The sequence below is a fragment of the Doryrhamphus excisus genome, unplaced genomic scaffold (assembly GCF_030265055.1).
Source record: "Doryrhamphus excisus isolate RoL2022-K1 unplaced genomic scaffold, RoL_Dexc_1.0 HiC_scaffold_25, whole genome shotgun sequence".
NCBI classification, from domain to species: domain Eukaryota; kingdom Metazoa; phylum Chordata; class Actinopteri; order Syngnathiformes; family Syngnathidae; genus Doryrhamphus; species Doryrhamphus excisus.
The window spans coordinates 1430001-1437500 of record NW_026652243.1 but is presented as its reverse complement, the minus strand read 5'-3'; the positions used below and the strand labels follow the sequence as shown (position 1 = coordinate 1437500).

Genomic DNA, 7500 nt, shown 5'->3' with positions numbered 1-7500 from the left:
AAGATCCTATTTGAAGGTGACGCAGGCCAAACTAGACTCCAGCAAAACATGTCAAACAGCGCCCTCTGCTGTCAGGCAAGAGCAGAAACCATGAAAAGCTTACGGCACCTGGTATTCCCAGGCGGTCTCCCATCCAAGTACTAACCAGGCCCGCCCCTGCTTAGCTTCCGAGATCGGACGAGATCGGGCGTTTTCAGGGTAGTATGGCCGTAAGCTGCCACATCAACTGAAAAGATCCTATTTGAAGGCGACGCAGGCCAAACGAGACTCCAGCAAAAAGTGTCAAACAGCGCCCTCTGCTGTCAGGCAAGAGCAGAAACCATAAAAAGCTTACGGCACCTGGTATTCCCAGGCGGTCTCCCATCCAAGTACTAACCAGGCCCGCCCCTGCTTAGCTTCCGAGATCGGACGAGATCGGGCGTTTTTAGGGTAGTATGGCCGTAAGCTGCCAGGACAACTGAAAAGATCCTATTTGAAGGCGACGCAGGCCAAACTAGACTCCAGCAAAAAGTGTCAAACAGCGCCCTCTGCTGTCAGGCAAGAGCAGAAACCATAAAAAGCTTACAGCACCTGGTATTCCCAGGCGGTCTCCCATCCAAGTACTAACCAGGCCCGCCCCTGCTTAGCTTCCGAGATCGGACGAGATCGGGCGTTTTCAGGGTAGTATGGCCGCAAGCTGCCAGGTCAACTGAAAAGATCTTATTTGAAGGCGACGCAGGCCAAACTAGATCCAGCAAAAAGTGTCAAACAGCGCCCTCTGCTGTCAGGCTAGAGCAGAAACCACAAAAAGCTTACAGCACCTGGTATTCCCAGGCGGTCTCCCATCCAAGTACTAACCAGGCCCGCCCCTGCTTAGCTTCCGAGATCGGACGAGATCGGGCGTTTTCAGGGTAGTATGGCCGTAAGCTGCCAGGACAACTGAAAAGATCTTATTTGAAGGCGACGCAGGCCAAACTAGATCCAGCAAAAAGTGTCAAACAGCGCCCTCTGCTGTCAGGCTAGAGCAGAAACCATAAAAAGCTTACAGCACCTGGTATTCCCAGGCGGTCTCCCATCCAAGTACTAACCAGGCCCGCCCCTGCTTAGCTTCCGAGATCGGACGAGATCGGGCGTTTTCAGGGTAGTATGGCCGTAAGCTGCCAGGTCAACTGAAAAGATCCTATTTGAAGGTGACGCAGGCCAAACTAGACTACAGCAAAAAGTGTCAAACAGCGCCCTCTGCTGTCAGGCAAGAGCAGAAACCATAAAAAGCTTACAGCACCTGGTATTCACAGGCGGTCTCCCATCCAAGTACTAACCAGGCCCGCCCCTGCTTAGCTTCCGAGATCGGGCGTTTTCAGGATAGTATGGCCGTAACCTGCCAGGACAACTGAAAAGATCCTATTTGAAGAAGACGCAGGCCAAACTAGACTCCAGCAAAAAGTGTCAAACAGCGCCCTCTGCTGTCAGGCAAGAGCAGAAACCATAAAAAGCTTACAGCACCTGGTAATCCCAGGCGGTCTCCCATCCAAGTACTAACCAGGACCGCCCCTGCTTAGCTTCCGAGATCGGACGAGATCGGGCGTTTTCAGGGTAGTATGGCCAAAAGCTGCCAAGGCGACTGAAAAGATCCTATTTGAAGGCGACGCAGGACAAACTAGACTCCAGCAAAACATGTCAAACAGCGCCCTCTGCTGTCAGGCAAGAGCAGAAACCATGAAAAGCTTACAGCACCTGGTATTCCCAGGCGGTCTCCCATCCAAGTACTAACCAGGCCTGCCCCTGCTTAGCTTCCGAGATCGGACGAGATCGGGCGTTTTCAGGGTAGTATGGCCGTAAGCTGCCAGGTCAACTGAAAAGATCCTATTTGAAGGTGACGCAGGCCAAACTAGACTACAGCAAAAAATGTCAAACAGCGCCCTCTGCTGTCAGGCAAGAGCAGAAACCATAAAAAGCTTACAGCACCTGGTATTCACAGGCGGTCTCCCATCCAAGTACTAAACAGGCCCGGCCCTGCTTAGCTTCCGAGATCGTACGAGATCGGGCGTTTTCAGGGTAGTATGGCCTAAGCTGCCAGGTCAACTGAAAAGATCCTATTTGAAGGTGACACAGGCCAAACTAGACTACAGCAAAAAGTGTCAAACAGCGCCCTCTGCTGTCAGGCAAGAGCAGAAACCATAAAAAGCTTACAGCACCTGGTATTCACAGGCGGTCTCCCATCCAAGTACTAACCAGGCCCGCCCCTGCTTAGCTTCCGAGATCGGGCGTTTTCAGGGTAGTATGGCCGTAAGCTGCCAGGACAACTGAAAAGATCTTATTTGAAGGCGACGCAGGCCAAACTAGATCAAGCAAAAAGTGTCAAACAGCGCCCTCTGCTGTCAGGCTAGAGCAGAAACCATAAAAAGCTTACAGCACCTGGTATTCCCAGGCGGTCTCCCATCCAAGTACTAACCAGGCCCGCCCCTGCTTAGCTTCCGAGATCGGACGAGATCGGGCGTTTTCAGGGTAGTATAGCCGTAAGCTGCCAGGTCAACTGAAAAGATCCTATTTGAAGGTGACGCAGGCCAAACTAGACTCCAGCAAAACATGTCAAACAGCGCCCTCTGCTGTCAGGCAAGAGCAGAAACCATGAAAAGCTTACAGCACCTGGTATTCCCAGGCGGTCTCCCATCCAAGTACTAACCAGTCCCGCCCCTGCTTAGCTTCCGAGATCGGACGAGATCGGGCGTTTTCAGGGTAGTATGTCCGTAAGCTGCCAGGGCAACTGAAAAGATCCTATTTGAAGAAGACGCAGGCCAAACTAGACTCCAGCAAAAAGTGTCAAACAGCGCCCTCTGCTGTCAGGCAAGAGCAGAAACCATGAAAAGCTTACAGCACCTGGTATTCCCAGGCGGTCTCCCATCCAAGTACTAACCAGGCCCGCCCCTGCTTAGCTTCCGAGATCGGACGAGATCATGCGTTTTCAGGGTGGTATGGCCGTAAGCTGCCAGGACAACTGAAAAGATCTTATTTGAAGGCGACGCAGGCCAAACTAGATCCAGCAAAAAGTGTCAAACAGCGCCCTCTGCTGTCAGGCTAGAGCAGAAACCATAAAAAGCTTACAGCACCTGGTATTCCCAGGCGGTCTCCCATCCAAGTACTAACCAGGCCCTCCCCTGCTTAGCTTCCGAGATCAGGCGTTTTCAGGGTAGTGTGGCCGTAAGCTGCCAGGGCAACTGTAAAGATCCTATTTGAAGGCGACGCAGGCCAAACTAGACTACAGCAAAAAGTGTCAAACAGCGCCCTCTGCTGTCAGGCAAGAGCAGAAACCATAAAAAGCTTACAGCACCTGGTATTCACAGGCGGTCTCCCATCCAAGTACTAACCAGGCCCGGCCCTGCTTAGCTTCCGAGATCGTACGAGATCGGGCGTTTTCAGGGTAGTATGGCCTAAGCTGCCAGGTCAACTGAAAAGATCCTATTTGAAGGTGACACAGGCCAAACTAGACTACAGCAAAAAGTGTCAAACAGCGCCCTCTGCTGTCAGGCAAGAGCAGAAACCATAAAAAGCTTGCAGCACCTGGTATTCACAGGCGGTCTCCCATCCAAGTACAAACCAGGCCCGCCCCTGCTTAGCTTCCGAGATTGGGCGTTTTCAGGGTAGTATGGCCGAAAGCTGCCAGGACAACTGAAAAGATCTTATTTGAAGGCGACGCAGGCCAAACTAGATCAAGCAAAAAGTGTCAAACAGCGCCCTCTGCTGTCAGGCTAGAGCAGAAACCATAAAAAGCTTACAGCACCTGGTATTCCCAGTCGGTCTCCCATCCAAGTACTAACCAGGCCCGCCCCTGCTTAGCTTCCGAGATCGGACGAGATCGGGCGTTTTCAGGGTAGTATGGCCGTAAGCTGCCAGGTCAACTGAAAAGATCCTATTTGAAGGTGACGCAGGCCAAACTAGACTCCAGCAAAACATGTCAAACAGCGCCCTCTGCTGTCAGGCAAGAGCAGAAACCATGAAAAGCTTACGGCACCTGGTATTCCCAGGCGGTCTCCCATCCAAGTACTAACCAGTCCCGCCCCTGCTTAGCTTCCGAGATCGGACGAGATCGGGCGTTTTCAGGGTAGTATGTCCGTAAGCTGCCAGGGCAACTGAAAAGATCCTATTTGAAGAAGACGCAGGCCAAACTAGACTCCAGCAAAAAGTGTCAAACAGCGCCCTCTGCTGTCAGGCAAGAGCAGAAACCATGAAAAGCTTACAGCACCTGGTATTCCCAGGCGGTCTCCCATCCAAGTACTAACCAGGCCCGCCCCTGCTTAGCTTCCGAGATCGGATGAGATCAGGCGTTTTCAGGGTGGTATGGCCGTAAGCTGCCAGGACAACTGAAAAGATCTTATTTGAAGGCGACGCAGGCCAAACTAGATCCAGCAAAAAGTGTCAAACAGCGCCCTCTGCTGTCAGGCTAGAGCAGAAACCATAAAAAGCTTACAGCACCTGGTATTCCCAGGCGGTCTCCCATCCAAGTACTAACCAGGCCCTCCCCTGCTTAGCTTCCGAGATCAGGCGTTTTCAGGGTAGTGTGGCCGTAAGCTGCCAGGGCAACTGTAAAGATCCTATTTGAAGGCGACGCAGGCCAAACTAGACTACAGCAAAAAGTGTCAAACAGCGCCCTCTGCTGTCAGGCAAGAGCAGAAACCATAAAAAGCTTACAGCACCTGGTATTCACAGGCGGTCTCCCATCCAAGTACTAACCAGGCCCGGCCCTGCTTAGCTTCCGAGATCGTACGAGATCGGGCGTTTTCAGGGTAGTATGGCCTAAGCTGCCAGGTCAACTGAAAAGATCCTATTTGAAGGTGACACAGGCCAAACTAGACTACAGCAAAAAGTGTCAAACAGCGCCCTCTGCTGTCAGGCAAGAGCAGAAACCATAAAAAGCTTGCAGCACCTGGTATTCACAGGCGGTCTCCCATCCAAGTACAAACCAGGCCCGCCCCTGCTTAGCTTCCGAGATTGGGCGTTTTCAGGGTAGTATGGCCGAAAGCTGCCAGGACAACTGAAAAGATCTTATTTGAAGGCGACGCAGGCCAAACTAGATCAAGCAAAAAGTGTCAAACAGCGCCCTCTGCTGTCAGGCTAGAGCAGAAACCATAAAAAGCTTACAGCACCTGGTATTCCCAGTCGGTCTCCCATCCAAGTACTAACCAGGCCCGCCCCTGCTTAGCTTCCGAGATCGGACGAGATCGGGCGTTTTCAGGGTAGTATGGCCGTAAGCTGCCAGGTCAACTGAAAAGATCCTATTTGAAGGTGACGCAGGCCAAACTAGACTCCAGCAAAACATGTCAAACAGCGCCCTCTGCTGTCAGGCAAGAGCAGAAACCATGAAAAGCTTACGGCACCTGGTATTCCCAGGCGGTCTCCCATCCAAGTACTAACCAGGCCCGCCCCTGCTTAGCTTCCGAGATCGGACGAGATCGGGCGTTTTCAGGGTAGTATGGCCGTAAGCTGCCACATCAACTGAAAAGATCCTATTTGAAGGCGACGCAGGCCAAACTAGACTCCAGCAAAAAGTGTCAAACAGCGCCCTCTGCTGTCAGGCAAGAGCAGAAACCATAAAAAGCTTACGGCACCTGGTATTCCCAGGCGGTCTCCCATCCAAGTACTAACCAGGCCCGCTCCTGCTTAGCTTCCGAGATCGGACGACATCGGGCGTTTTCAGGGTAGTATGGCCGTAAGCTGCCAGGACAACTGAAAAGATCCTATTTGAAGGCGACGCAGGCCAAACTAGACTCCAGCAAAAAGTGTCAAACAGCGCCCTCTGCTGTCAGGCTAGAGCAGAAACCATAAAAAGCTTACAGCACCTGGTATTCCCAGGCGGTCTCCCATCCAAGTACTAACCAGGCCCGCCCCTGCTTAGCTTCCGAGATCGGACGAGATCGGGCGTTTTCAGGGTAGTATGGCCGTAAGCTGCCAGGTCAACTGAAAAGATCCTATTTGAAGGTGACGCAGGCCAAACTAGACTACAGCAAAAAGTGTCAAACAGCGCCCTCTGCTGTCAGGCAAGAGCAGAAACCATAAAAAGCTTACAGCACCTGGTATTCACAGGCGGTCTCCCATCCAAGTACTAACCAGGCCCGCCCCTGCTTAGCTTCCGAGATCGGGCGTTTTCAGGATAGTATGGCCGTAACCTGCCAGGACAACTGAAAAGATCCTATTTGAAGAAGACGCAGGCCAAACTAGACTCCAGCAAAAAGTGTCAAACAGCGCCCTCTGCTGTCAGGCAAGAGCAGAAACCATAAAAAGCTTACAGCACCTGGTAATCCCAGGCGGTCTCCCATCCAAGTACTAACCAGGACCGCCCCTGCTTAGCTTCCGAGATCGGACGAGATCGGGCGTTTTCAGGGTAGTATGGCCAAAAGCTGCCAAGGCAACTGAAAAGATCCTATTTGAAGGCGACGCAGGACAAACTAGACTCCAGCAAAACATGTCAAACAGCGCCCTCTGCTGTCAGGCAAGAGCAGAAACCATGAAAAGCTTACAGCACCTGGTATTCTCAGGCGGTCTCCCATCCAAGTACTAACCAGGCCTGCCCCTGCTTAGCTTCCGAGATCGGACGAGATCGGGCGTTTTCAGGGTAGTATGGCCGTAAGCTGCCAGGTCAACTGAAAAGATCCTATTTGAAGGTGACGCAGGCCAAACTAGACTACAGCAAAAAGTGTCAAACAGCGCCCTCTGCTGTCAGGCAAGAGCAGAAACCATAAAAAGCTTACAGCACCTGGTATTCACAGGCGGTCTCCCATCCAAGTACTAACCATGCCCGGCCCTGCTTAGCTTCCGAGATCGTACGAGATCGGGCGTTTTCAGGGTAGTATGGCCTAAGCTGCCAGGTCAACTGAAAAGATCCTATTTGAAGGTGACACAGGCCAAACTAGACTACAGCAAAAAGTGTCAAACAGCGCCCTCTGCTGTCAGGCAAGAGCAGAAACCATAAAAAGCTTACAGCACCTGGTATTCACAGGCGGTCTCCCATCCAAGTACTAACCAGGCCCGCCCCTGCTTAGCTTCCGAGATCGGGCGTTTTCAGGGTAGTATGGCCGTAAGCTGCCAGGACAACTGAAAAGATCCTATTTGAAGAAGACGCAGGCCAAACTAGACTCCAGCAAAAAGTGTCAAACAGCGCCCTCTGCTGTCAGGCAAGAGCAGAAACCATAAAAAGCTTACAGCACCTGGTAATCCCAGGCGGTCTCCCATCCAAGTACTAACCAGGACCGCCCCTGCTTAGCTTCCGAGATCGGACGAGATCGGGCGTTTTCAGGGTAGTATGGCCGTAAGCTGCCAGGTCAACTGAAAAGATCCTATTTGAAGGTGACGCAGGCCAAACTAGACTACAGCAAAAAGTGTCAAACAGCGCCCTCTGCTGTCAGGCAAGAGCAGAAACCATAAAAAGCTTACAGCACCTGGTATTCACAGGCGGTCTCCCATCCAAGTACTAACCAGGCCCGGCCCTGCTTAGCTTCCGAGATCGTACGAGATCGGGCGTTTTCAGGG

At 52.1% G+C, this 7500-nt stretch overlaps 24 non-coding genes and 9 pseudogenes across 24 annotated transcripts in view; all 33 read right to left on the bottom strand.

The window, feature by feature from the left end:
• Positions 1-96: 96 nt before the first annotated feature.
• Positions 97-215, bottom strand: LOC131117727 (5S ribosomal RNA). Its single transcript, XR_009124936.1, has one exon. It is a non-coding gene; the product is annotated as a 5S ribosomal RNA (ribosomal RNA).
• Positions 216-327: 112 nt separating this feature from the next.
• Positions 328-446, bottom strand: LOC131116025 (5S ribosomal RNA). The gene has a single exon (XR_009123289.1). It is a non-coding gene; the product is annotated as a 5S ribosomal RNA (ribosomal RNA).
• A 112-nt stretch (positions 447-558) lies between these two features.
• LOC131115564 (5S ribosomal RNA) lies at positions 559-677 on the bottom strand. The gene has a single exon (XR_009122843.1). It is a non-coding gene; the product is annotated as a 5S ribosomal RNA (ribosomal RNA).
• A 111-nt stretch (positions 678-788) lies between these two features.
• Positions 789-907, bottom strand: LOC131114906 (5S ribosomal RNA). Its single transcript, XR_009122202.1, has one exon. It is a non-coding gene; the product is annotated as a 5S ribosomal RNA (ribosomal RNA).
• Positions 908-1018: 111 nt separating this feature from the next.
• LOC131114905 (5S ribosomal RNA) lies at positions 1019-1137 on the bottom strand. The gene has a single exon (XR_009122201.1). It is a non-coding gene; the product is annotated as a 5S ribosomal RNA (ribosomal RNA).
• A 112-nt stretch (positions 1138-1249) lies between these two features.
• On the bottom strand, positions 1250-1358 carry LOC131113854 (5S ribosomal RNA; annotated as a pseudogene).
• A 112-nt stretch (positions 1359-1470) lies between these two features.
• LOC131118962 (5S ribosomal RNA) lies at positions 1471-1589 on the bottom strand. The gene has a single exon (XR_009126101.1). It is a non-coding gene; the product is annotated as a 5S ribosomal RNA (ribosomal RNA).
• A 112-nt stretch (positions 1590-1701) lies between these two features.
• Positions 1702-1820, bottom strand: LOC131115191 (5S ribosomal RNA). The gene has a single exon (XR_009122476.1). It is a non-coding gene; the product is annotated as a 5S ribosomal RNA (ribosomal RNA).
• A 112-nt stretch (positions 1821-1932) lies between these two features.
• On the bottom strand, positions 1933-2050 carry LOC131111649 (5S ribosomal RNA). Its single transcript, XR_009121311.1, has one exon. It is a non-coding gene; the product is annotated as a 5S ribosomal RNA (ribosomal RNA).
• Positions 2051-2162: 112 nt separating this feature from the next.
• LOC131112310 (5S ribosomal RNA) lies at positions 2163-2271 on the bottom strand (annotated as a pseudogene).
• Positions 2272-2382: 111 nt separating this feature from the next.
• On the bottom strand, positions 2383-2501 carry LOC131115525 (5S ribosomal RNA). The gene has a single exon (XR_009122803.1). It is a non-coding gene; the product is annotated as a 5S ribosomal RNA (ribosomal RNA).
• A 112-nt stretch (positions 2502-2613) lies between these two features.
• Positions 2614-2732, bottom strand: LOC131118457 (5S ribosomal RNA). The gene has a single exon (XR_009125631.1). It is a non-coding gene; the product is annotated as a 5S ribosomal RNA (ribosomal RNA).
• A 112-nt stretch (positions 2733-2844) lies between these two features.
• On the bottom strand, positions 2845-2963 carry LOC131116321 (5S ribosomal RNA). Its single transcript, XR_009123575.1, has one exon. It is a non-coding gene; the product is annotated as a 5S ribosomal RNA (ribosomal RNA).
• A 111-nt stretch (positions 2964-3074) lies between these two features.
• On the bottom strand, positions 3075-3183 carry LOC131112844 (5S ribosomal RNA; annotated as a pseudogene).
• Positions 3184-3295: 112 nt separating this feature from the next.
• LOC131119165 (5S ribosomal RNA) lies at positions 3296-3413 on the bottom strand. Its single transcript, XR_009126292.1, has one exon. It is a non-coding gene; the product is annotated as a 5S ribosomal RNA (ribosomal RNA).
• Positions 3414-3525: 112 nt separating this feature from the next.
• Positions 3526-3634, bottom strand: LOC131114198 (5S ribosomal RNA; annotated as a pseudogene).
• A 111-nt stretch (positions 3635-3745) lies between these two features.
• Positions 3746-3864, bottom strand: LOC131115731 (5S ribosomal RNA). The gene has a single exon (XR_009123003.1). It is a non-coding gene; the product is annotated as a 5S ribosomal RNA (ribosomal RNA).
• A 112-nt stretch (positions 3865-3976) lies between these two features.
• On the bottom strand, positions 3977-4095 carry LOC131118389 (5S ribosomal RNA). The gene has a single exon (XR_009125553.1). It is a non-coding gene; the product is annotated as a 5S ribosomal RNA (ribosomal RNA).
• Positions 4096-4207: 112 nt separating this feature from the next.
• On the bottom strand, positions 4208-4326 carry LOC131113027 (5S ribosomal RNA). Its single transcript, XR_009121452.1, has one exon. It is a non-coding gene; the product is annotated as a 5S ribosomal RNA (ribosomal RNA).
• Positions 4327-4437: 111 nt separating this feature from the next.
• On the bottom strand, positions 4438-4546 carry LOC131112843 (5S ribosomal RNA; annotated as a pseudogene).
• A 112-nt stretch (positions 4547-4658) lies between these two features.
• LOC131119164 (5S ribosomal RNA) lies at positions 4659-4776 on the bottom strand. The gene has a single exon (XR_009126291.1). It is a non-coding gene; the product is annotated as a 5S ribosomal RNA (ribosomal RNA).
• Positions 4777-4888: 112 nt separating this feature from the next.
• Positions 4889-4997, bottom strand: LOC131114197 (5S ribosomal RNA; annotated as a pseudogene).
• A 111-nt stretch (positions 4998-5108) lies between these two features.
• Positions 5109-5227, bottom strand: LOC131115730 (5S ribosomal RNA). The gene has a single exon (XR_009123002.1). It is a non-coding gene; the product is annotated as a 5S ribosomal RNA (ribosomal RNA).
• Positions 5228-5339: 112 nt separating this feature from the next.
• On the bottom strand, positions 5340-5458 carry LOC131117715 (5S ribosomal RNA). The gene has a single exon (XR_009124925.1). It is a non-coding gene; the product is annotated as a 5S ribosomal RNA (ribosomal RNA).
• Positions 5459-5570: 112 nt separating this feature from the next.
• On the bottom strand, positions 5571-5689 carry LOC131118481 (5S ribosomal RNA). The gene has a single exon (XR_009125660.1). It is a non-coding gene; the product is annotated as a 5S ribosomal RNA (ribosomal RNA).
• A 112-nt stretch (positions 5690-5801) lies between these two features.
• On the bottom strand, positions 5802-5920 carry LOC131114904 (5S ribosomal RNA). The gene has a single exon (XR_009122200.1). It is a non-coding gene; the product is annotated as a 5S ribosomal RNA (ribosomal RNA).
• Positions 5921-6032: 112 nt separating this feature from the next.
• LOC131113852 (5S ribosomal RNA) lies at positions 6033-6141 on the bottom strand (annotated as a pseudogene).
• A 112-nt stretch (positions 6142-6253) lies between these two features.
• LOC131118961 (5S ribosomal RNA) lies at positions 6254-6372 on the bottom strand. The gene has a single exon (XR_009126100.1). It is a non-coding gene; the product is annotated as a 5S ribosomal RNA (ribosomal RNA).
• A 112-nt stretch (positions 6373-6484) lies between these two features.
• Positions 6485-6603, bottom strand: LOC131118543 (5S ribosomal RNA). Its single transcript, XR_009125709.1, has one exon. It is a non-coding gene; the product is annotated as a 5S ribosomal RNA (ribosomal RNA).
• Positions 6604-6715: 112 nt separating this feature from the next.
• Positions 6716-6833, bottom strand: LOC131112151 (5S ribosomal RNA; annotated as a pseudogene).
• Positions 6834-6945: 112 nt separating this feature from the next.
• Positions 6946-7054, bottom strand: LOC131112308 (5S ribosomal RNA; annotated as a pseudogene).
• Positions 7055-7166: 112 nt separating this feature from the next.
• LOC131118277 (5S ribosomal RNA) lies at positions 7167-7285 on the bottom strand. Its single transcript, XR_009125442.1, has one exon. It is a non-coding gene; the product is annotated as a 5S ribosomal RNA (ribosomal RNA).
• A 112-nt stretch (positions 7286-7397) lies between these two features.
• The window catches only part of LOC131119163 (5S ribosomal RNA), a 118-nt gene continuing 15 nt past the window's right edge, over positions 7398-7500 (bottom strand). The window contains exon 1 of the ribosomal RNA XR_009126290.1: positions 7398-7500. This exon is cut by the window's right edge and continues 15 nt beyond it. This is a non-coding gene — a ribosomal RNA (5S ribosomal RNA).